Raw genomic sequence first — 27,433 nt, forward strand, 5'->3', positions numbered from 1 at the left:
AGTCTCACAAACTCCAGAGCTTCCCTAGGTTCAAAGACATGGGATGCATTGTGGAGTACCTTGTTGCTGGTGTTGGAATGCACAGGAGAAGGAAGAGATTGTGGACATAGGGAGCAGATAGGATGTGGAAAAGAGGAAAGGAAATAATTTTTGATGTGCCCACCATGGTAGCATCCAGTCACCATATACAGAAGTTCAAAACATTAGTTGAATCCAAAAGGGGCTCATTCCGTATCTCCTAAGTAGTTTTGACATTTTGGTTTTCACAAAGAAAGATACTTCTAGACTTTCTGAAACTTTTGATATAGGGAAAAGCAAAGAAACACACCTTGGATTGTACTCTGAAGGTTCTAAAACTTGGCTGATCCTGATTTCCATTGGGAAGGATTTCTACATCAAAGGGCATGCAATTGAGAATACCCAGCTCCACAAAATTTTCAGGGTGGCCTCCACCAGCTGCTGCTGCCCTCTTGGTCACTGCTGTTACAGCAGCTTATTAAGTGAGACACAATATCTAATATAGCTATTTTCTAGCTAAGACTTGGAACTTGTGTTGAAAGTAAACAGTTCCTGCTGAATTGTTCTACCCCTACAACTTTTTCCCCGCCACCTGGTACTCTTCTCCCTCTGGGTATACCACTCAGTTGTCTGATCCTCCTCACTCTCTCATTCCTAGACATTCATCTCCAAATGGCAGGTCTGGTACCCATTGTCAGATCCTGGCTCCTCTCATTCCAGAAGCTTCAATCTCATGTCCCTGAAGGTAATTCTCTCCCTGGGGAGGCAGCCAGGTCTTCAGCATCTTCTGCACAATGACAGGGGTGGATGCCTGTGGAAATGAGGTGCTGGAAATGAGGAGGAAGAGTCAGCAGCAAGTATTTGTCAACTCTATGGACCACCAGTCCCCATTTTGAGGACTACGACCTGGAGACACTTTGGCCAATGTCAAGACTATAAGAGACAGTATCAGGAGGTAATAAGCTTTACCACAAAGGAGCTATGGTAACAGTTCAAAAACCAAAAGTTGTACAGGAGCCTTGAGATGTATTAGCCAAGTCAAATGCTGATAACGTGGCTGGTCAGCTGTGGTGGTACAATTGTTACCTCTCACATGGTGCTAACGCAAAAATAACACAAAATGTATCTGCATGAGAAGAATCCTGTTTGTATGGTGAATAGGTGAAGATCAAAGTGCAGAAAATCTGTCACCTGGCTCTCATCCACATTCAGGATGTTAATATAAGTAAAATAACACTAGGAGCTTTGACTATCATGAACAAAAACCTAAAGATTACCTATCAATTTATAGTGTGTGTGTGGAGACTGAAGAGGCTGTCAGCTATCCTCACTGTTGCCTATGATGTAATTGTTTTCAGTGGTCAGAAAAATACGAAACAGAACCATTAAATTTTAAAATCAGGCTTGATGTCTCCAACATAGCCTAATACATGATATTGCCCTTTACTGGAACTGTGTACACACTGAAAGAGAATGATGGAACAAAGGAGTGGGCTTTATGCCATTGCATTAGATAAAAGGGACATTGGTGGATATTTGCCATGGAAACACTTGACTTTTAAGCACTTGATATAATGTCTGTGAACTCATGGGAATGGAACTAGGGAACTCAAGAAACCTCAAGTAAGTCATTCCTATTATATATACAATGTAATCTGAAACAGAATCTGTCAATGAACAGTTGCTAACGGTGTTGGAGGAAGAAGCAAAGATTTTCAGAGATCCACACTAGGATAGATGTGTCCCTTTTTCTTCAATATCTGCTCTTTGATATTAACAAGATGGATAGTCTGGAGTTTGCAATTACTTCAAATAAACCAACAGCCAAATTGTGCGCTGTTGTTAGTAGTAAGAAAACTTTACTTCCTGCATCTTCAGGATAACACAGGGAACATTTTAGAAATAACCAGATACCAAGTTCTTGCATCAGATGAGTTTTTAGCTAAGTTCATCATTGCATGATGATCAAGCCATGCCGTATATAATTATGGACCAGATGGTCAACTCATTTAATATGATTTTTTAAACTAAAAATGTGAGAAGTCTCATTTAGTTTCTTCCACATTAGCATACTACCATTCTCTTGCAAAAATTGTCATCTAAACCAATCAATGTGCCTCTACAGAGGAAACTCTGTTTCAAATCCTTCCTTAGCCTAGAGCAGCTAACTTTGTTTTTATCAGTCATCTGCAGAGACCTCACATTAAACAATTTATGCATTTTTAGCTAGATTCCTAAAGGGGATTTTTTCCAGTACTTAATAGAAACCACCACACCATTTGAATCATCACGCACAACTAACATATTGGCTTTAACAAGCCCAAGACAGAACAAGTGTGAGTCAGCCATCTAGAGTTATTATTCTCATTGAGAGACACTAGAGAGGAATTCAGAGTTATTATACAATTAGCCAACATATATAAATGCATGATTTATGAAATACCTGAGTTACTGTATATATTAGTATAGTGAAGGGACAGAAAATTTAAAGTAATCTCTGAATGCATTTCTTTAGAAGGTAGTATTCCAGATACCAGTGTAATAGCAGCCAACAGTGCTCTTCCCATGCTACAAAGAGTTAGTTGGTGCAAGTCTTCTTCTCTGCCCCTCCTGGCACCTGGAACAACTTTTCTGTATCTCCCTGCCTAACTGACCTGCTGCCTTGCTTCAAATCTTATCAAAAACCATATTTTCTTCCTTGCCTATGCCTCTGCCTCTTAATTTCCATTATTTTCTGTAGCAAGTTAAAGAACATTAAAGTTGCAAATAAGCTTCTATTATTGCCAGATTTTTGCCCCTGATACTCCACTAAAATTGAGACACAGTCAGAACAGCTTCTCCAAAATCATCTCTCCAGAGATCCCCTTTCTCTGTCATTCTCAGCTACAGATATCCGAAGCAGGAGAGGAAGATCTCTTTCTATCTGAGCTACGAACTTCAGAAGGTGAGAAGCTGGAAGGAGGAAACTGATCTCCAAAAGCTCAAGAACATAGAGAAAAATAGAGGAGAAGGTTCTAATCCCACTCTCCCAGTATGAGCTAGCCTAAACACCGTCTGTCCCAAATCCCCTCTATCAACCCCAGCCTGATCCACTGAAATCTTCCCATATGCAAAAACTACATGCATCAAAATCTTAGCACTTTAAGTATTGTTTATCTCTGAAAAGTGACTTCATCTGGATTCCATATCCACTGTCTTCTCTGTCAAGTGTTATGATTTTATTTTATATAAACCATTTGCTTCCAATATGCTTTCTTACGATCAGCTGAATCTCTGTTCTTTGATAATAAACTTAAACTTGTTTTCACTATAAATATATCTAAGCGCTGTGTGATAACCAGAGTAGTGATCCTGAGTTGAATCCAGTAAGCTGGCCTTTGCGAATCTGAGCATTCTGGGGGTGTTTAGTGGAGCAGAGATGCTCAGAGGACTTGGGGGTTAGTGTGTGCCTATTGCTAACTTATACAGAGAGTGCAAGGCGTGAAGAGGCCTGAAAGATAGTGCTTGTGTTGCCAGAGGCTGGTGGATTCAGGGAACTGATCCACAGCAAGCACAAACAAGACTTCCTCATAGTAAGGTCAGGTGGTAGCAAGATGCCTCACAACTCTGAGTGCTCCTGGGAACCATCACAGAGATGCTAACGAGAGAGGTATGTCCTAAGCCTAAGCCTTGTCCCTGTCACAGAATTTGGCACATAAGTCCAGGCTGCAGGGAGGTGCCTACCTCTGCTTGTGATCCACAGCTGGGAATGCCCACTTCTGGAATCAAGCAGCTTAGATACCTAACTTATTTCTGATGGAAATAAGGGAGGCAGGTTAACTCCACACACAATGGCTGTGGGTGGGGGGAAGCCTTTGTTATAAACTTCAGCGCACTAATTAGAGAGAGCGTGATTCAATTACTCCCCTCCGTCTGGTCAGAGGGGATCTGAACAGGGTTCCACACCACTGAGGTGAGTGTACTAACTACTGGAGTGTGGGTGTCTCAATCTCTTGAAGTTGTTTCATGTTAATTAAATTGTTCCTGGGCCAGTGGTTAAGGCACTCAGCTGAGAGGTGGGAAACCTCTATTTAAATCCCTTTCTCTCATCAGGCAGAGGGAGAAAATAAACTGGGGTCTCTCTCCCATCCCACGTAAATAATCTAACCACTGCATTATAAGGGAGGTTTCCATCTCTTGGCCATTTTGTGAGGAGCTAGGTGGCCTCTGAGCCCAGCTACCTGATCCAGCCCCACAACCAAGATAGGGGATACTCTCTGTCTAGCTTCCCCCAGGGGATTGCACCAGGGTTTAGGCATGAGGTAGGTGTCTGGACACCTAGAGAGAGGCAGTAGTGTGAATGATCAAAGGCAGAAACTTTTACTGCAGAAACTTAGGTACTGAATGAGTGTAGGTGCCTACAGCATTAGGCAGCAGCCAAGTGTGAGTTTTGTGGATTACAGTGGTGCCTAAAACTGTGACACATGCTACATCTACACTGAGCTAGTGGTCTGATTCCCAGCTTCCATACACATACTCACACTAGCTTGATGAGAGACAGCGTGAATATGAGTAGTAATGTGGCTGTGATACCATGGGCAGCAGTGGCAAAGTATGTACCCAAGGGGTTCAGGTGAGTTGTACTTGGCATGGCTAAGCCATTCTTCCGCTGCTGCTCTGCATGCTCTGGCAGCTACACTAACTACAATTTATGCTAGCATGAGCATGCACATGTGAGCTGGGAATCACAACCCCTAGCTCATAGTGTAAATGTAACCTGAGGTGCCTAACTCTGGCTTTTAGGCACCAAAGTCCCTTTGTTGTTCTGGGTCTAAATGTAAAGCTGAGGCAGGTTCTTTCCATCTGATGCATCATCACCAATAACAGAGGCTCTGTAGGCCAAATGAGGTCCTCAGGAACATTTGTGCACTACTCCCACTGTCTTCAGACTATGTCAACTGTGCATAATCTATGAGTTTTCACACATGTAATTGAAGGCATGGTGGAGGCTGACAGTAGGAGGACTACTCAAATGCACTGAATTGTCACTCTATGTATGGGGAGAGCACTGACCGTAAGGGAAGAAAAAAAAATCATGAACGTCTAAATTATGGGATTATTCACACGCTTAATGTTGGGCTTGAGTACCTGGCTAAACTGGGAATTGGGACCTGTATGATACCTTTGTATAGTGTATGTGGATTGCAGTCTGCATACATTGCTGCATTCAAAAACTCACAGATGTGTGCACAATTTGGCATGAGCAATCAGGCTCTCGTGCGTCATTTACCTGTTTTAAATGCAAAAGGGTCTCTGTCTCGGCTTCCTGGCTGTGGTGGCAGCTGTGATAATACAAGAAGTGGTAGCAGCAGCAAAAGGGGGAAGCCTGTTGGACACTGCAGGAGAGCCAAGTTCCCTTTGTGTCTGTGGTGTTGTTCTCTGCCCTCCCATAGCTTGCCTGGAGCACTGCTGATGGAGAATCCCTGGACGACTCCTCTGCTGAAGCTTCTCCTACTCCTGAACTTGTGTCCTTTGCTCCTGGGGCATGCCACAGGCTGCAGTGACTGTACAACTCTCTACCATTGCTCCAGCTGCCCCGTGTAGACATGCTGGCACACACTAAAAGTTTCCTCGAGCGAGGTAACATAGTCCTCTTTGAAAGGGGACTCTCTGTCAATGCAAACTAGATACCTTTTAGAGTGTGCCAGCACTGTTTACATGGAACATTTAGAGTGTAACACATTTAGAGCGCTCTCCAGTCCGTGACTGGTGCAGTGAATCCACTGCCATAACCACAGCGCACACCTGAGTCAGACCTTGTAAATCATTACTGGGCATGTGCTACATAGGTGGTGGAGAAAAGGTTTGGTATGTTCACATCAGACTTGTGAGTGACATACACACATCAGTTAATATCCCCCCACTCCTGACACACACAGCTCAAGGCACAGGTGAAACCTGTATCCCTTTCATTGTGATTTCTTTCTTTGCTCTCCATGTCTTGTGTTTCTCTTTTGTTTCCTTTCTATTATTTTCCCCCACTTTTCACTCCTGAACTGATTTAAATGTGGGTTTTCTTTTAAAAACACACATACAATACAAACGTACACCCCCACGCAAGCTTGCCCTCCCACTAGGTTTTTCTAAGCTCTCACAGCTCTAGTAAAAATACTATATATGTGGGTATTGCAAACCAACATTATTTTTGCTGTAAAAACAGCATGTGCATGTTCTTACACATGAGTCCCCTGTACAAGATCTTTCACACATACAAAAACAGCTGACATTTCATCACTTTCATGCAGAGAAAAATAAAAGAATAGTGGAAAAGAGCTGTTTCATGGTCCACCAACCCAGCTATCTACTTCTCTGGTTACACTTGCTGCTTCCACCAACACCAGTGCTGCTGCTGCTGCTGTTATTACTTGCAAAACTCATTGTGTTATATATTGTCTGCTTCAATGGATGTTACTGCAGAGTTTTTAATTATTCCTTACAGCAGTGTGCCTTGTCAGCTGTCACAAACTCCTTGCAAAATAAGAAGAAACCCAGTTTCCCAGACCATTTTCCTGCTGAATAAAATGCAAATACAAACCTAATGCGTTACTTGCAAGTATGTGAAAACATTTAAGCAGTGTTCTGAAATAGAACAGAGCCTATGTTCAAAAGCCCTTGGATGAAACAGGCAACACATGAAGTGCAACATGACTCGGGGGCACCTATCAGCAGAAGTGAAATAGAAGATGAGAAAGCAGTACAAGAAGCTGAGCAACTAAAAAAAATGTAACCTGCAGTAACTGGAGATTTGTGTTATAGTCCTTATAGCACACATAGCGACTCTATATAATATACATCCCATATAGTACAAGTGCTCAGTGTCTCTTCAGTCTAGCAAGGACAAATTCCTCTTTGGCCAGCCATTAATGGAAAAAAGGAAAATTAAGTAGCAGGGAGACGAATGAGAGTAGGAGGGCTTTGTATAGGATTAGGGGTAATCTGTCCATTTAAAGTTTATGAATTCTGTTTGATATTGGGGAGTCTCTACATGTATCAGTGTCAGACTACAACCTCCATTTTGATTGGAAGGCTGGTCTTTCCCTTCCTGCTCTTTTTTTTACTTCCATATCTTGGACTAACATTCCAAAGTGGTGGCACAGAACTAACAATGGAGGGTTACTAGACTTTGATGCTCAACCATTTAAATATAGCACCCTTGCACAAAGAAATGGCTACCACCCAGGGCAAATCAGGTTTGCAAGTCTAACCTCTGGGGGGGGTGGTAATTAAGCAATGGATCACAGGGTTGTGATCTGTGATCACCTGATGAAGCTGATCAGGTGGTCACCTGACAAAGGCATTTGGAGGTTACAAAAGCAGAGTCTCTCAACAGCCATTTTAGAGGGATGGGTGGCATGAATTGCAGCAGTGAGTGGATGGCAGCTCTGTGATTTGAAGGAGAGGGCAGGGGAGAGAAGGATCCTGGATTCCTGAAAGGACTCTGACCTATGACCAAAGAATGCTCAGGTGTGGTAAAAAAACTGAGGTAGGGGAAAGTGTATAGGTGTTTTATTGTTTGTTTAGATCTGTATATTTTTCGTGCTAGCTGAAGTAAAGATTAATTGGGTTTTGGAACCCTTCAAAGCCCATGTATCTGTTTGCCTTCATCCATCATGTGTCAATGAAGAGGTGAACTGAAAACCCACTGTGCCCACAAGGTTGGAGCTCTGGGAAAGTGTGTGCTTAAGCTACTGTGGAATCTGGGATGTCAGTGCTGGTCCATGATGCCTTGGGTAGTTGGACCATCTGATCCCATTTCCATGAAGGGATAACAGACAGAGTCTGTGCTGGCGAGGGGGAGAGGGAAGAGTGCTGCAGCATGCTCTGTCCAAAAGAAACTTAAAAGCACATGAGCCCAGTGTGTAAGGTCCAAACAGAGCAACCTGGTAAGTGTCCAACCAGGGGGAACTTTAGCAGGGCTGTGTGTCACCATATATATGCATACATGTGTATATATCAAGTAATTTTACTGCCAGTGCAATGTAATCTGATGCAAAATGTTTAATATATTAAAAAGTTACATTAGGAAAAGAGCAGCTCAGTAATAGATAGAGGTGTTAGGTGTGCGAAAAAGTCCGGTTAGATTAACTATTTAAATGGTCAAATTAAACAAGACCGAATTAGTTAATTTTCACACCCTTAAATCCTATCTAGCCCAGGGAAGTTTTCCAACCCTCCCCTCCCCATTGCTAACAGCAGTTTTGCTTTACCCACTCTTAACAGCACTGGCAATCTATTATGATTGTAGGACTAGCTGCCCTTTTGGCACCTTTCTGGTCTCTCTGGTTGCACTCCGTTACAGGGCAGCATGCCCCTTTAAGGGCTGGGGTGGAGTGGGGGGTGGGGAGTGAGCAGCCAGCCCTGTTCTGGAGAGGAGCCTGGCAGACAGGTGCTGGGAATCATCTGACACAGCTAGACAGCATCAGGTGTTTGAGGTGGCTGATTCCCACCTAGGTGGTATAAATGAAGGCATCTGGGACCAGGAGATGGCTGGGAGTACGCGCTTCTGTGGCTGCAGCAGAAGACTGTGAGTAGGCCTTGTGGCTCCTCCTGGAGTGGAGAAGGTCCTAACTATTGATTGGCTGATGGCTAAAGGCCCCCATAATTTAGGCTGAGAACAGGACCATTACTTTGTTACTGTTCCAGATTTCCTTGTCTCTTGTTGAAGAATAAACAAGGCCCTGAGGTTAGAGCTACAAACTGAGCTAAGTATGGCCAATTGTTTTTTCTGGGGCCTTGTCTACACTTACCGTGGAATCGACGCATGGCAATTAGTGTATCAGCAGTCGATTTAGTGGGTCTAGTGGAGACCCATTAAATCAACCACAGATCACTCTCCCGTTGACTCTTGTACTCCACCTGAACGAGCAGCACAAGGGAAATCGATGGGAGAGCATTTCCTGTCGACATCGCGTAGTGTGGACCCCACGGTAAGTAGCTCCAAGTATGTCAATTTCAGCTACGTTATTCATGTAGCTGAAGTTGCATAACTTAGATCAATCTCCTGCTGTAGTGTAGGCAAGGCCTGACGCTAGTGATTGGTTCTACCAGCCTATACATTTCCTTGGGTGTTTGGCCTTGTGCTCTTACCAATACTGAGGTGAAGTTTTGAAGTTCTTTCCCACATGCTGTGAGCATCCTCCATCTACAATACTTTCAACAGTAGAGCAATTTTAAGAGATGAATTAATTTTTCTGTAAGAAAACAATGTTTCAGTTGGATTAAGTTTCAGGAACTAGTAAGAAACATCTGGGGCCAGAGTCTAGAGGGTGTTGTGCTGCTTTGCACTCATCTCCAAGGTAAATCTGGTCCAGGGAAGACCATTCCAGTGCAAGAGTGAGCCTATGGAAATAGGGTTTCCAGGCATCTATTTTTTACCAGAATGCCTAGTCGAAAAGAGATCCCAGTCTGGTTGGTGATGCAGTGAGACTAAGGCAAGCTCCCGGCCTGCCCTGGCTCTGCACGGCTCCTGGAAGTGACCGGCACATCTCTGCAGCTCCTAGGTGCAGGGGCGGTCACAGGGACTCCGCACGCTACCCCTGCCCTGAGTGCTGGCTCTGCAGCTTCCACTGCCCAGGAACTGCAGCCAGTGGGAACTGCGGGGTGGTACCTGTGGGCACGGGCAGCACTCAGAGTCCCCTAGCCCCTCCACCTAGGAGCCGAACATGCTAGCCGCTTCTGGGAGCCACCTGAGGTAAGTGTGGCCTGGGTGGAGCCTGAACCCTTCACACCCTCCCACACCCCAACACCCTGCGCCAGCCCTGATCCCCCTCCCGCACACCAAACCCCTTGGCCCGTGCCCAGAGCCACCTCCTGAACCTCATCTCTGGCCTCACGCCAGAGCCCACACCCCCAGCCAGAGCCCTCACCCCTTCCTGCACCCCTACTCCCTCCCCAAGCCTGGTGAAAGTGAGTGAGGGTGGGGGAAAGTGAGCGACAGAGGGAGGGGGGATGGAATGAGCAGGAGACAGAGCCTCAGGGAAGGGGCGGGGCAGGAGCGAGGCATGGGTGTTCGGTTTTGTGCGATTAGAAAGTTGGCTACCCTATATGGAAACACAGAACAACATGGGTTGTTAAGCCATCCCTGTTGCCAGCATAGTAGGGGAAGTGTTGCTGGAGGAAAGGAGGTGTGCCTGGAATATCCTTTGCTGCTCTGATCCCTGGTGGCATTTTTGGCCCCTGTGGCCATTGTAGCCTGGCATAAGTTAGAGCAGCCCTCGGGCTTTAAGGCACTGTTTCCCATGCACAGCTGACCTGTGCTCTGTACTCTTTGACCAAACCCAAGAGCTTAGCCCAGGGGTGGCCAACCTGTGGCTCTGGAGCCACAGGCGGCTCTTCAGAAGTTAGTATGCGGCTCCTTGTATAGGCACTGACTCCGGGGCCAGAGCTACAGGCACCAACTTTCCAATGTGCTGAAGGGTGCTCAACCCCTGGCTCTGTCACAGGCCCTGCCCCCTCCCCTAAGCCTGCAGTGCCCTTGCCCCTCCCCCCCAGATCCTCCTGCATGCCACAAAACAGCTGATCGGGAGGTGTGGGGAGGGAGGGGGAGGCGGTGATCCACGAGGCTGCTGGTGGGCAGGAGGCGCTGGGAGCAGGGGTGGGAGAGCTCATGGGGGGGCTGCTGACGTATTACTGTGGCTCTTTGGCAATGTATATTGGTAAATTCTGGCTCCTTCTCAGGCCCTGGCTTAGCCCATGGGCTTAATCTGTGCTGTGGCTGTACTCTAGATAATTTACACGTTATCTATTTCCTGCTGTTGACCTATTTTAATAACTGAGAGCCAAACTCTGAGCTTGGAAGCCTGTAGTAAATCCGATGAAACATTTTCTGTTCAATGCAGTTTTTCAGGATTTATACTAGTGAAAATGAGGTTAGAGTTCGGTCTAGTGTGTGCTGAAACAATGTTCATTACTATCTCTGAAACATGCAGTATATGTTCTTCCTATTCCAATAGCTAGTGCCTAACAGCGTGGTCCCTACCTTTATTGATATCTGTGCATTTATAGATTTAGCCCTGAAGAACTCTATTTATGAGTAGAACAGGCCCAAGTGCTCAAAACTGGCTATTTAAACTGTATGAAATTACATATTTGTGCATGCTCACATCTATTCACACATGCAAAAGCAGGATTTGGAGACACAGTTTAGCTGACTCTTCTGAAAAAGTCATGTTGAAGCTGTAGCATCTAAAAGATTTGGATCTGCACCATGTGCCAGTTGACTGAAGTATTAACACTGTAAATTGCAAAAAGGTGTTCAGAAATGCTGAGTTCCTATCATCATCAGTAATGTATTATTTGTGCTACATTTCTGACTTATGCTGTAGTGTCTGGCTGTTACTATGGAACTGACCATAAAAGGGTATGATTTCCTAATGTCATTATATAACTCCAAATACCATTTGTATTTTTCCTTCATAAACACTGAGTATTCAGTATACCTCTGTGCAGGTAACCTGTCTGGCATCATACATTCTGAATAATAGGTTTAATTTACAGGAATAATTCAGTGGTAATACAGTCCCGTAGGAAAAAAGTTCTTTCCTATTGAGATAAAGCAGCAGCTCCATTAGCTCAAGCCAAGAGTGACTTCTTTTTTTTTTTTTTTACTGTTACCCACAATTGCTTTGACCAAGATTTTTCTGAACATCTATGCATCTGAAAAAGGCTAAAATATCTGAAGAGAACTATTAACATGCATGCTTTAGCTTAACATCTTTTTCATGTTTGGCTCTGGGGGGAGGGGAGGGATTACCATATTTTGATATAAACATCTGTTTTATGTTTTTCTAACTGTGATCTTAGTATGAACATTAACCCCTGAATTTTCAGTGTGTTGCACAGGGTTTTAGCCATTTATGAAGTCAGGTTTGTCAAAGAGAGGTCCAGCACTGCTACAGAAGCAGTCAGCTCAGCCTTCTGGAAACATCTAGTCCACACTAGACCAGCTCAAAGGCTTAGGGCTGGTCAATACTGAAAAGGTACATTGGCATAGCTATGTCTCTCAGGGATGTGGAAAATCCACACCCAGTGAAGACAGCGCTAGGTTGATGAATGAATTCGTGTGTTGACCTAGCTATTGCCTCTCAGTGAGGTGGGTTACCTACAGCAATGGGAGAACCCCTCCCACTGCTGTAATAAGTATCTATACTGAAGCTCTACGGTGGCCTAGCTGCAGCATGACAGTAGTGTTTTAAGTCACAACCATGCAACTGTCATCTCCTCTCCTTTGCTTAGGCATTGCAGTACCAGTAACCTGATACCTATTGTCTCATTATTATGCATCCTGATGGTAGTCATGGTGTTTGAATCCCATCTGTTCTTTCTAGAAATGTGTTTAGTTACTAATAATCTTGTTTAGTAATGTTAAAAACACTGCAGAGTACAGGCATGAACTTACTCTCCTCAGTGAGGCCAAATTCCTATTGACTTCAATGACCATTTCGCCTCATTAAAGAACTTCAAGATCTGCCCTAATATTTTTCAGCTTCCATGATGAAAGCAATTTTGTGTCCTATTAAGGGACAGTATATGAGCTTTAGGCAATGACAGGTGGAAAATCTCCATAAGTTGGGAAATTCACTTCAGTTCAGACAAGCACCCAAAATATCAGATACTTTTCTGAAGTATCCATACTCTCTGAGCCAACAGAACTGGGCTTTCTAGTACTTTCTGCTTCTGGCTGGGACAGGAATGACACCTCATGTGAGAATTTGGCACTTCTCTTTCACAGTTTAAGGGGAAAGACAAAAGCACCATTTTTTTTTTACAAATTAATAAAGAAGTGATCTGAAATGTTTTGAACTGCCAAATTGTTTGATTCATGGATTACATGAAATTCTGAGTCAAATACTATTTATCTATTGAGAAATATGCGATTTTTGGGTAATTGGTGTGCCCTCCAACTTTTGGATATGGTGAGTATTTTGATATTCATAAATCTATCCTTTCAATGAGGGGAAACCGTTGCTTCCCTCACCACTGTGATAAACATTTGCATTGAGAAGCACTTAAAAAATTCCAGCCGTCCAGCCGTTCTGTCCCCCACAAAAGATGCTTTAATTCCATGGATGATGAGTAGCTGGCCTTTCATTACCTGTGCATAGTTGACAAATGCAGCATGTATTCCATTGTATTTCTGAGGCTGTCAGTGACATCCAGTGGCCAACTAGATTAAACCTAGATATAAGCCATATGCTTTATTTCCATCCCATTGGTGCTTATTTTAATCAATTAAACTTATAGCGTTAATTGCGCGGTTGGGTTTTTTACTCTAATCCTTACTCAGGACTTACTTCAATGAAAATTTTACCGTAGTAAGGATTGCCGGTTTTGGCTGTTTCACTATTGCCTCTCCTTTAAAATGTTCAAAGTCAAAACATTCCACAGGAGGCAGAATTATGCCATTTCTGTTCTATCATTTTTTTATTACAAGAGCATGGCAAAATTGAAAATATGCCCTTTTGCCTCTTTTGCTGTGAAGCTTTAACTAGAATTGTCAGCCTGAGTTCAAATAGACATGAATATATTGCACAGTCTAAAAAAACCTCAACATTATCCTATTTCTTGGTGTTTTATTCAGACAATTTTATTTGTATTGAATGAATAATTTTGAAAATAGTTAATTTGTTTACAAACTGCTAACATATAAACATCTAACAGAAAAAGCAAGTAGAACATATAAGCGTTTGCTATAAATGGCAATTTTGGTGAAAGAATAAACGAGAATGGGTGGAACATCCTGCCTTTGTACCAGCTGATAAGCATGACACATACATGACCATGGAATCATTATGACATCATGGACCATCTTCTTGTTTTGTGGGTGAACAGTGCCTACTACAAAGGGATCCTATCTTTGATTGGGACCTCCAAGTGCTACCACAATACAGATAAATATAATAATAATTCTATTTTGTGGTATGTCTTGTCTTATGACTTCTCATAATCTTAGCTGATAGATGGTGCAGGTGTCATAAAAATTTACTAAGGATTATGTCCCTAGTTTTCAAAAATCAAACAACACACACTTCCATCTAAGGAATAAATACAGTACACTTAAAAAAAGGGCAATTCATGCCAGCCGCTACTATTGTCATATTTGTGATTTATTTTTTCCCATTATCCTTTTTCCATAGCTGGCACAAACTAAAGAAAAACTTACATAGGGCTGCTCTTGAAAAATAGTTGTGGTCCTCAGAAATGAGAACAAAAAATAATAAACTCCAGAACTTGAATTTAGAATAACGTGTTTCATCAACAGGATATATACCATAAGCATGAAATAGCAACAAATGTGGATTAAATGTCTGTTCTTTGTTAGGCAAACAGATAATGAATTACAGTATTTTAATGATAATAGCATATAAGGTCACATTCTGCTATCAGTTATATCAGTGTAAAAACTGGAACAACTCCAGTTAAGTTAATAAAGTTATTCCATATTTACATTAATGTAACTGAGAGCAGAAACTGACTCAGTTTGTATGTACCATACTTTGTTTCTTTAAATACATAAATAGTATGAGGTTTTTATTGCTTAGAAGCATCCCTTTGTTTGAGAGGCCAAAACCAAAATCCTGGTTTCATGATCTTACATATTTTGAGTTCACTAACTACCCCTTAAACTCCAAGATAATGCACGTTTACTAAATATTCTTGATTCTTGCCAAGGACAGGCTGGCTCACAGAGATGCTAGACTACAAGAGCAAGCCACAGCAGATATGCCATCTCCTCACTGCTGAGAGACACCCTTCATCTCTTAGTGCAAATAGATACACATGTTCAGCCCCACCAGCTCCTTAGTAGCCAGGCAGTCATCTTAAATGGTGGTCCTATGTGCCGATGGGTGCAAGGGAGTGGTGCTGGGATTCAGAGACTGCTTTTTTCCCCCCTGAGCTCTTATCTTAGTGGTCCTGGGTAGCGTAGCACTGGTGCATTCTGAGTGGAAGGTGTCTTTGAATGTCATAATTCAAATTCAAACCTTGATATTTTGCATCTTTTCAATGTAAGAATAGCCGTTTCCCCAAATTTCACAGCAAAAAAATGTGAAAGTTGCAAAATTATTCTCAATGAAAGTGAGAAAACAGTGTGTGCAACATTTCTCTAGTAAGTCCCCTTACAAGACAGCTATCCATTTAGGTACTGATGACCATACATGCTAGGTATTATTGACAATTAGCAAAAAATAAAAAGTATTCCAATGGATGGAATACTACCATTTTGCTATGTTGTGCTGTTTCCTGTTTATTATTTATAGGTATTTTTATGGCACTCATCACTGTAGTTTGACTGTCTATTTTCTATGGTACAGACAATTAAAGTCCAGTGTTGAAAACACTGAGAAATAAAGATAACAGCACAGTTACCTTATTATAATGCAAGTATTCCTAGGACACTTACAAGAGAATTGGCCTAAGTGAGCCAAACATCACATTTTAATTGGATCTTTGAACCTTCAAGCTCTTAAAATCACCATGGGGTCCATTTTCAAAACATTGTTTGGGGCTTCAGACATATGACTCCCATTGCTTTTAATGACTGTCATAGCTAAAATCCCACCCAAAGCTTTGACAGTATATGCCAGTGATTTTGAGTGTGAGCTTCTATTTCAAGGAGTCCATGGGAAGAAGTACCAGATGGCATGTCATAAATTAAGAAGCACAGTTACTGGCAGATAAAAGATCTGTTCTTTGTAAATAAAGAATCTACAAGAGGGAACCAAGATTTTGAAATATGCACAATTTGAGTTTGCATCATGGAAGCAGAAAAGCCAGATGCAGCACAAGCTCTGAGTCACGACTTGGCTATGTATAGAGTTAATCCAGATTAAGAGTTTCTCTATAGAATTATTCAGGTTGTGCTTTAAATTCATACCTTACGTTAATCAGAATTAACTTTCAAGTACAGGCAAGCCCTCAGGTGTTGAAAGTGTAGTATTCTAAGCTGCACTGTGGGATTTTCACTGTGCTGTAGCAGGTCTACAGGAGATGTTACTGGAGGGCAAACTAGAGTGCCGAAGATTCACGCCTTAGCTTGCTGCTCACTAACTTGCTGTGTAGACAAGCCCTCAAGCTGCCACCTGCCCATCCACAGCCGAAGAGCACTGAGAGAGAATTCTCCCACATGGAGAATGGGACAAACATTTAAAATATGGCTCCTTCCTTTTACCTCCAAAATCCCTAGGAGACTTCTGCCTCAGGCTCCCCATTTTACCCTGAAGCCAATCAAGGAGTGAAGAGATCTGTTTTCAGATCCTTAGAGTGAGTGGGGTGGGGTTCAAGACCTAGGATTTTGGGGCCAAAGATTTCATCTCATCCCTAGCAATGCTACCACTGAAACATGTTAGCTGACTGCCATTTCCACAGCTGTAACAGACTTCTTGGGAGAATTATCAATCCTTGGGGGCTCATTTGGATATACCATTTTATAAACTGGTCTCCCACTAGATATGTAGAAGTACTTGGTTTTTTTTGTACCCCAGAAGTAGCTAAACCTTAAGCTCTCTAGCTCACAGACTCGGGACGCAGCAGCCTGTCACCACTGAGTCTTCCTAAACCTTGGTCTGGATTAAAGCCACTTTAGAATGTATTGTTGACTACACTGTAGCCCCACAAAACGAGATCCAGCTCAGTTTATATAACCTTCCTTATGTAGAAAGGTGATGACTGGAATCCAAATGTATTGCACACCGAGAGGTGTAAAAGTTAAAATACCCCTTATATACCTGAACCTGTGGATTGCAAACTAGTGATGTACTTTTGGCATGTTATCTGTCCTGCAACATTTGGCATAGGTATGTTGAATGTCATTTACATTGCCAAAGCTCAGACCGAAAAGAATATACAAAGTGAGAATGTTTTGATCTTTAAAAGAGGCCCAACACATGTTTATAATCCCCTAGATAGTTTACCAGTTTTACTAATGTTGAACTTTCCTCATCAATCCTAAGGGATTTATTTTAGCCTACGTGTTGCCCTAATTTTCATCCTGTATGATCCCATAGATTTCAGTGCAGTGGGCCATCATTGCTGTGTTTGGCCCATTTGCTTTTTAGATATAGATAATGGCTTGCTTCTATGCAGTATTATGGCTCTCTAAGTAAAAATACCAAAATACATAACATGCATGAGAACCTAGTTAAATTAATATTTTAGAGGCACAGAACTTTTCAAAATTATATTTATCTACTCATATGGTGTGCACCTGCAATAAGTGGCTAGTACATTTGGCTGCAGCATGAGACTATAAAGATATAGTTTCACTTGTGTTTTTCACATGTGAGTTTCTTTGATTTTATCCTCCCAAACACTCTCTTTAAACAATTGCAGCATAGGCATAGAAATGCTCCACCAAGTTATATGTAAACTCTTATTTTCAAATGCGCAAATATGCGTGCAGGAACAAAACCACAATGATAGGTTGTGCCCCTACATAGAAAAGATGGTGTATTGGAGAAAACCCCTAGACCCTGTGCATTGGGGGCAGGGTTTCTCTCCATCTCTTCCCTGCAGACGAGACCAGAATCCAACTCACAAATTCTGCTCAGACCCTAGATCCTTACAGATCTCAGGGATCTGCTTGGAACAGGCGATCGTGTATGGCATTATGTCACACTGTAAATCAGTCCAATTCTGTTATGGTGTTTCAACATAGTAACAAGCAACCTTATTAGGTGGGCAATTTATATAAAGTATAGGATCACAAACAAGAAAATAGTAATTATGCTATACTAATATGAACAGGATGAATTGTCTAGGGTCTTAAGGCTCCTAGTGTGCCCATAGCTCACTGAGGTGATCCTCCACAGAAGAGTATTGGTCCAATCACTGCTGCTTTCTGCAGTCACTAGGAAAAACCTGAATTTTGTTCAGCTTTAAACTCTCCTTTTGAGGTTTATAGTCAATAATTTTCTTAACTTACAGAATAATCTCCAAAGAGTATTTAAAAGACTTTCCTTGTCTTAAATAGTTTCCTTCAATTCCCCTTTCTAACGCCTCACTTGCCTCTCGCAGCTGCTTATTCTTGGTGTCAGATCATTGGGCATCCTTCAGTACAAAGCTCAGTGATCGCAAACGCATAGTACAGTCAGCGTTCTATTAATAATAATAATAATAATCCCCGTGGACAGCACCAGGCAATCTTTCAGTAAGCACACTTACCTCTTCTGACAATCCATCTCTTGCTCTAACATCTTATTTCTGCTTGTCCCTGAAAGGTCCATGTCTCCAGTAGCTTCTGATCTCACAGACCAGATTTTCTATTGTCCTTCTCTTGTCTGTGTCTGTCATCTCCCTAATAACATAGCGGAAAGGTAACTGTAAACTAGGCCACAGCAAGAAGAACTAAGTACTTAAGGAATAAGCAGAGTGATTACAATTGCCTCAAATTATTCTGAAACTGCAAATTTGTCTCATCTATACTATGGATACCTGGAAGTAAAAACAAAGATAGCTCACAAAAAATACTCTCTAATGGTGCTGCATCATTATTGTTATTATTTTGTATTATGAAAGTGTCTAGAGACAGGGCACCATTCATATATATAAAACGAGGGCTATGAATCTATGGCTATTCATCATTTCTAGATTTTCTTTGGACATTGTACTTTAACCAAAATTGCCTACACAGATCTGATTGCTAGAATACCTTGTTCAGTTAGGGTACTACTCCAGTTAAAATCTGTGTTTAAAATTTCCATTGACTTCAGCAGTGGGAGGCCAAGTCTTTAAAGAGGTCCAGAAGCTCAAAGGAGGGACAACAGAACAGAGTTGATATAAGAAATAAAGCAGCAGGCTGGTCTCATTTCTCTAGTTCACATGACCACCCCTTCCACACTTTGCTCCATTTCAGACCTTCATTGTGCTTCTACAGAACTTTTCCTGAACTCTGTCAGCCAAGTCTATCTATCCTAGGTATTTCTATGGCCCTGACAGTATTTGAGCAGCTCAAAAATCTTTATTGTATTTATCCTCACCCCACCTGTGTGAGAAGTGCTATTATCCCTATTTAACAGATGGGGAACTGAGGCACAGAGATCCTAAATGACTTTCTCAGGGTTACATGAGAAGTCTGTGGCAGAGTTGGGAATTGAATACTTGTGGAAAAAGCAACTTTTAAGCATGACTCTTTGATTTTTTGCCCAAAGCAAATTTTGAATTATATAGTTTTTTGTAATATTTGTAATTTGAAATTGATGCTGTGCTGATTAGTTACATAAGTCATCCAATCAGGGACCAGAAACAATGCCATGTCTCCTATGTAACTAACAAAGAGTTTGGAAGTTTGACTATTGAATAGTTGCAATCAATTGATTTGTGAACTATTCAAATGGAAAAAACCATTTGGAAGAAGTTAGCAAATACTTATGAACAAATACACTGGCAGACTTCAAGATCTTTACAGAAAAAGTAATTATTCAGGGTAGATTATTGGCTCGGCTTTATTTTCAGACTGAGGCCATATTCCTGCAAAGAGAGTCCTTGCACCCATGCTGTCCCCTTTGCAGGATCAATACCATGATAATATTTTGATATAGTACTACTACACAGTAGAAATAGATATATTTCTTGGTTTTGCTATAATCTTACTATAATTATCTGGAATAGCTCTACTAGAGAAGATGGCTAACAATGTTTTAGTTTTAGAAAAATCTTATGGACTTTTTGAGAAATATAAATGATTACAAAATAAATATATTTGTTGTTGTTTTCTCATTACAGTTATCATTGTCATCTTTAGATGAGGTCTGTTGTACTTTTGACTTCTCCTAAATTGTGTTTTCTTATATATCACTTCTAGCTGATTTTTTCAATAAGTTGTCCAGTGGCTGCCTGCCAACCTGAAAATCCCTGTAAATGTGAAGCTAGCCTCAGCGGGTCTTTTTGGAAGCACGAACGCTTTTGGTTTCAGTAACAGACAAGGCAGAGTCCAAAAAGCATTTCGTGATATTTATTTATACAGCATGAATGAGCAAAACATTCCATATAGTGATGATGGGGCCCTAACTCTCAAATTGCAGCTTAGAAAATTCAGGGTTTTTTTCCACAATGAAGCCTGATTCTTGCAGGGTTGAAGAGAAGGAACTGAGATTTGTTGAAATGTTAAAAGTTACAGCTGAAGGGTCAAATTTTACCTGAGTTACACTAGTACAAATCTGGAATGATGCCATTGATTGTACACATAAAATCACTCCACTGAACTCAACATAAATGATAGTAGAATTTGGATCTATGCGACTTGATTCTGTTTCTTTTTAAACTCTGCGGGACCTGCCAGGCTTAGGCCCTGATACTACACACTCTTTACGCAGGTAGGGCTCAGTTCTGCAACTTCCTGAGCACTCAAGCTCCAGTGTAGCACAGTACAAGCTCACACTTAATTTTAAGCGGGTTAGCAGTCCCATTGACTTAATTGGACCTGATCACAGTTGAGGGTAACATTTGACTTCAATGGGTTACTCAGATGCTTAATGTTAAGCCCATGCCCAAGTGCTTTCCTGGATCCAGGCCAGAGTGCTCACTAGGATTAAGATCATAGAATGTGATCAACAAGAGTTTTGCTATTGACTCAAGCAGGATCAGAAGTAGGCTCATGAGCAATCCTTCAATGGGATAACTTGCATGAGAAAGGCTTACTTGTGTGAGGAAGGGTTTCTGGATCAGACCACGGGCCGTAATTTTCTTGCCTTTCCATGAAATGAAGCAACTGCATAAAAGGCACTTGAACAGTAAACCTTTACATCGCACAGTAGAAGCTAGAAAAGCTGTAGTAGATTTAGTCTCTCTCTCTCTCTCTCTCTGCCAATTCAAGAAAAACAATGGTCACCGCCACCACCCTTTGCAGAGAAACCACAGTGGATTCCTAGTGAATTTCTTTAACTAATTCAGCTATAGTACAATTGCAACAGTAACCAACAGACTACAAGCAATGAATTACAGTTCATCTAAATTACATCTTAAAATACTAATATAATCAAATGTAGAATTCAGAAATTCTAAAAAAAATCCTGAAATCGAAAGAATGATTTTTATCCGACAACACACAGCACCTGCATGATACTCACAATTAAGAAAGGCTGTTTGGAATAAAATTCCAGCTATAAAATTGGACGGCCATTAGGGTATAAACAGGACTGCTACTTTCAAACAGAAGTGGGGGGGGAGGGGGTCTCCCAAGTAGCCATTCATTTGCAGTGCAAAACTGTAAAATACAGGGGTAGTTTGTATTGTGCTTAGATCAACTACAGACAAATTAAAGGGAAGAATAAATAATAGTAATTATATGATGATGTGTGTCAATTAAAACAGGAAAGGCTTAGGTATGTATTTTAGAACTACCAAATTGCTTTTAGAGATTTGTGTTAGGAAACAGAAGACTCTTGGATTGAAATATAGTAATGGGGATTTATTTGGTTACTTATTACATGTCTAAAGTGCTCATCACTGTAGTATTCTTTGTTATATTTCATAAAGGAAAAAAATTCCCCAAAGATTTGCTCGTTTAAAAAATACAATGGACTAGATCTTTGGCTAGTACAGATTGGCATAGCTTCATTGAAATCAATTAAAAGTTGGTCCAAATTTTTTATTTCTGAGCAAAATATGAGAATTTTTAAAAACAGGCATTGTGCAGTAGTAAATATGTTTGATTTGTGTTGCAATAGTGCCTAGAGCTTCCTAGCACAGATTGTGCAAGGAACTGCACAAATACACCACAGACACTCCTGTTCCAAAGATTATAAATAGTTGACAAATAGAAAACAAAAGGCAGGAAGGGAAATCAGAGGCACTAAGAAGTGAAGAGACAGATTTTTAAAGGTATTTAGGTGTCTAACTCACATTGATTTCCCATTGAAATCATTGGGAGTTAGGCACTTAAATACCTGGGTTGAAATGATCTGTGGTTACCCAGGTCAATGGCAGAGCCAGGAATGGAGCCCAGGTCTCCCAAATCCCATACAGTGCCCTATGCACTGAGGCACAATGTCTTTAACATTAAGTAAATATACCATATTAGTCTGTTCAAAAAGAATAACATCAACTGGAAGGTACAGGCATCAGCTACAGGAGTCTCACAAATAGCTCTTTGTGCATGCAGAATTATTTTTTCTTTCAGGTAATGTATTAATACATGTTGAACAGGAAATGCTATAACGCACTATGCAAAAGCAAGAGTCTTTCAAATAAATTAGTTTTGTCTGTATAATAGAAATCTGGATAACAAAGCAATCAGAGGTAAGGTTCAATAATGGTTAGCAAGGGAGAAAAATGACAATAACAGATGTAACTTCAACATGATTTTCTGTTACTTTCTTTTTTGCTATAACATTCATTTGTTTGGTAGGAGACCGGAAGCCTATGAAACTAGGAGAAATAGGGTTAAGCTCTGCTGATTGGAGAGGTAAGTGCACTAATGCTTATCATGCTATGAGTTATGTAGACTGAAATGAGCTAATAAAAGCATTTGTCAGTAACTCAGGCCCTGAAGAACAATGAAGTCAGCAAACAGAGGATACCAATCAAAGTAACTCCACAATTAAATGATTCACATTTGCTGCAGTGTACACCGAGGGGTGATCCCCAAGGTGAGAACTTTAAACTAACCAATCATGAGAGCTTGCAGAAGGTCACTTAACTGAAATATCTCCCAGAGACAGGAGGAGAGCTGTCAAGCTTTTGGGTCATCATCAAAATCAGAATTTAAAACATTAGAAACCCAGGCACTATGAATTGTGTGCACTGCATTTATTACAACACTATGCATGGTACACATAGCTCCTAGTGAAATGCCAGTTACGCTCTGAATGAAACTACTGGACCTAACTTCCTGGGCCAAAGTTAATGGGAACTGCAATGATGAACAAACCAAACAAATTTATAAGGATTGTTGGGAATTCAATAGGCGCATGATAGCACATGATGTTAGAACTCCACATGCTCTTCAAGTTAAAGTGTGGCTGCAGGGATTGAATGACAAGGAAAAGCTAAACTAAGTCAAAACTTTTAGTCATGAGAAAATAAGTTATGGATGGAAAGTTGTGTCCAAATGTGGATTGAGATTTATTTTATAAACTTAAGGGTAAAAAAGAGACAGTAGGTATTAAAAATGAAGTGTATCAGTATATAGATGAAAAGTAGTTTTGTCAAATATATACAGATGGGTCCAAAAAGGAGAGAGAGAGAGAGAAAAAAAAAAGGAAGCGTAGGGACAGCATATTGTATACCAAAATTGGGAGTTAATTCAGCTAAACAAATATCTTATGATGTAGCTGTCATGACAGCTGAACTAGTAACAGTAATGCTAGCATTAAACTGGATCTGGGATGTACACCCAGCAGCAGCAGACGTCATTTTTATTTAATCTCAGGCCTCATGGCAATAAAAAAAGGGTATCTCAGTATGTAGAAGTGATTTAATCGAAGACATATTTCTAATAAAAGAGTAAGTACACTTGGGGATAGTTATAGCATTAGCTTAGATCCCAGTGCATATTAGGACAACAGGGAACAACATGGCAGACAAAGCAATTAAAAATGATGTAAGAAATGAGTTGACCTAGAAATACCCTTGAGTAAACAGAAATTTATAAGCTTAGTACAGAAAAATGTAAAAGAGGAATGGCAAAAAATTTGGATTAATGAAAAAGAAGATGATTTTTTTTAAGATTGTGCCCTAGATTAGGGATTTAATCTAGGGCACATAGTTCATGGCCTGGATCAGACTAATGACGTGCTTTTGTTCTAACTGGTCATTGTGACTTAAACAAAAATCTTTTTTGAATAAATAGACGCAAAGATATACTATATGCACACTGTAAGGTGGAAAATACAATTGATTGACTTTTATGGGTATGTAAGGGCTGTGATAAAGAACAGGAGAAGCTTTCTGAGGAATTCAAATGTATTCAAGTAAAAAGAAATACATCATGTTATTTAGTAAAAACATCAGGGAATGGAGTATTATTAAAAAGGTAACATTACCTGAAAGAAACAGGGCAGAGCAAGAGGATATAAACTACTAAGAATCAAGGAATTATAGCTGGTGGCATCTATTCAGTCAAGACTGCTTCCCCATAAAAAAGGAAGAAGGAAGGACTAGCTAAAGTAGATGGCCTGCATTGTTTGACCTATTTCCTCTTCTTCTCCCAGTTTCCAGATACTCTAGAGAGAAAGAGAGAGGTGCTGATATTAACTCCAGAATGGACTGTAAGTTTTAATAAGAATCTCTTTACCTGAGCTTTGTAACTACTTTTTCTACCTGCATTACTAAAAATTAGTTTTCAGGGATGTTTTTTCTCTTTTGTATAATCCTTTCTGACTGGAGTGTTTCAAAAGAATTCCCACTCCCTCCACTTGAAGGCCTGTTAACAAATCATGTTCATATGTTAGTACTTGTTAACTGAGACAATAAGGAAAGAGTTGAATCACAGTCCCACTGCTTTAAAGGTTTTAAGCTTAAAAGAAGAGAGTCTTAAATCAGTAAGGTACAGCCTTGGAAGTCCATTAAAGGCTGGAAGTCCAGTAAAGACGTTTACCTCTATCATGTAAGTGTTCATTGAATGGATGGAGATGAGATTGAAGCGTCTGAGAGAGAAGTCTGTTGGTGTGATTCTATACAGGAACTAAGATGGCCCAAATTACCATTGTATTGGAGCACCTCATAAACACCTACTGAATTTTGCCTCATAACTCTCCACTGAGATAAGGATTTATTATCCCTACTTCACACATGGAAAAGGAGAAACACGGGGAGATTTCATACCTTAAGGTCCAGATCCTGAAAGATATTTAATCAATGGGAGATAGGTGCCTAAATACCTTTTGAGGATTTGGGCCTAAGTCACATAGGAACTCCCTGGCAGAGCCACAAGTTAGGTCTATATTTCATTAGTCCTTGTTCGTCCTTTAACCAAGACAATCCTACCTCCCCTAATTTTAGAGCAGGTTGATTCTCTATGGTTTTGCACCTTGTGTAGTCAGTTACACCTGTGCATAGTGATTGCAAAATGGTGGTTAAATGCTACCAAATGACAATTCTTCATTTACATTGGTGATAGTTCTACCCACTGCGCAAAGACATAAATGACTACACAGACCCTGTGATTCTAATAAAACAGATATTAATTGTGGTTTCTTTGGCATGCTGGTAATAAAGGCAATTTAGAGAACTAATTATTACAGCCTTTTTATTGGATATATAAAATTTAATAGCAATACAGCTGCAATGGAAAGCAAAGCATGATTTTAATTACCTTGCTAATTTTCTGGTGGCATGGGAAATAATGATTAGGCCCATAAAATTATTCATTTTACACATCAAACTTTGTTAATAACAAAGTTAATAAAGCACTTTAAAGATGAAATGTACATTATAAATGTTAAGTATTAATTTGGAACAGAAAGCCATTAAAAGTGAGAGATAGATGATTCTGAGCCTTAGGTTGCAAAAGTAATATCCAGATCCACAGACACTGCCTTGGACTGAATCCTAAATCAAGACATGGACATAGAAAATGCAGGAATTAACCCCCATCCTGATCTGGTGGAAATAAAAACTAGAGTTGTTTAGACAATTGGTGGATTTGTGAATATTTTTGCCAAAACTATGGCCCTCCTTTAATTAAAAAACTTCGAAATTCATAATCTTTTAAGTTTAAAAAAGTGATAATTTTGTGAAAAAATTGTCCATTTTTCACTGAAAATTCTTGAATTTGACTGTTTTCAACCAGCTCTAATACAAACACTTCCTGCTGAAAGGCAAGAAGAAACCATCACAGTGGTCTATTCCTGAAAACTCTTGCACCATGCCAAATCCTGAACTTTACTAACTGAAAACTCTACTCAACCAAGAAGCTGGGGAGTGGCAGAATTACATAGCCACTGCAAGCCCTCCTGGATTCTGCTGTAGTCACTGAAGCACTCATTACCACCTCCACAGATTGCTTTTGTTCTCACATAACTGGAGTCAGAAGAGGCAGGAAATATAACTTCATACATATAGACTCAGATATAAAGAATTTCTACAAACCTATGCCATTGTCAAAAAGGAAGCAGAGTTCTTACAAGGCACATTCCCTCTGAGCCAGATAGTGGTGCTAGCAGTGTTAGCTAAGCTTTTCTGTTCTGATGCATGTAGCCAAATTATGGCTGTCTCCTGTACAGATGGGATGAATGGGAAATTGGTCTTCCATAGCACCCCACTGTAATGGCACTTAGCTATTCCTTTTAGGTTTTCTATCTAAGAACTGACCTACCCCTCCCTCCCCCCACTCCCAATCTATGAGAGAGCTGACAGGATCATAGCACAAGGTGCTGTGGCGGCAGGCAAGATTGAAAAAGATACAGTATCCGCTCATTTAGGGGAGATGGTCCTATTTGGCCATTAGAAATATTTAACATTTCATTAGAAGAACACTTCACACTAACAAGGTTTTTATTTAAAAAAAGGAAAACCCAGTCTGGTTTTGTTCATCATTCCCTCAACTATTGACTGCCACCTTTCATCTGAGAATGTCTATTATAACTGATCTTGGTTTATTTAGTAGCAAAGCAGTATGATATACAATTCTTCATGAAACACATTCTTCCCTATGTTCATGGACAAACCTCACTGAATTTGGGGCAGAATCTCACCATATATATATATAGTTCTGGATTGTAATAGTTAATAGGTGCTATTTCTGAATAGCAAAGCTCTATTTTTGAAGGGAAAAATAGTATGCTTCTATTTTTGGCAAGAAAGTCACTCTCAACCCTGGGGGTAGATTGAGTGTGTAAAAAGAACAAGCCATTATGAACTGAATAATTAAGAAAGAAAACTCTTCTCCTGTTTGCAAATAGAAAAGGTTCATTTGTGTATTCTATGTAAAGCTCACAATAAAGTCTTTTGTGTCATAAGCATAGAAAGAATCTTTTATACAGGCAGGAGCTTAGGATGATCAGCAGGAATCCCTGCCACCAGAGATTCAAATCTGAATGGGCAAGTTCATGGGAAGTTGGGATTTTAGAGGGATTGTTCTGATGATGCCAGAACACAACAGTAACACATCTTCCATGGGACCATCCAAAAACCAAACCCCAGTGGTGTCTCCCAGTGAATATATTCTGCGGGAGGAGGGTGCAGGGAATTAGTTATACTTTCTCATAACACTCCTCAGCAGAAAACAGCCATAAGGGTGCTGTTGGATGCCCTGAGCTCTAGGAGGATTCAAGTGTTTCTGGAAGTGACCAGCACTCCAGAGTGGATTTATCTGGGTGGGGTGGGACTAAGGTGCAAGCCCCCATACGCAGACTCACCTCTTCGCACCTGCTAGTTCTTAGAGAGGTCAGTGCCGGTAGTAGAACTTGAAAAGGGGTTTAGAAAAGGCCATTGATAAGCA

The 27,433-nt window shown here is 40.7% G+C and overlaps 1 long non-coding RNA gene across 1 annotated transcript; it reads left to right on the plus strand.

Annotated features, from left to right (window-relative positions):
- Nucleotides 1-7,410: 7,410 nt before the first annotated feature.
- Nucleotides 7,411-25,886, plus strand: LOC120408903. The gene is made up of 4 exons (XR_005601000.1): nt 7,411-7,540; nt 22,400-22,456; nt 24,204-24,260; nt 25,784-25,886. It is a non-coding gene; the product is annotated as an uncharacterized LOC120408903 (long non-coding RNA).
- Nucleotides 25,887-27,433: the final 1,547 nt, after the last annotated feature.

Source organism: Mauremys reevesii, linkage group 7 (assembly GCF_016161935.1).
Source record: "Mauremys reevesii isolate NIE-2019 linkage group 7, ASM1616193v1, whole genome shotgun sequence".
Taxonomy (NCBI): Eukaryota; Metazoa; Chordata; order Testudines; family Geoemydidae; genus Mauremys; species Mauremys reevesii.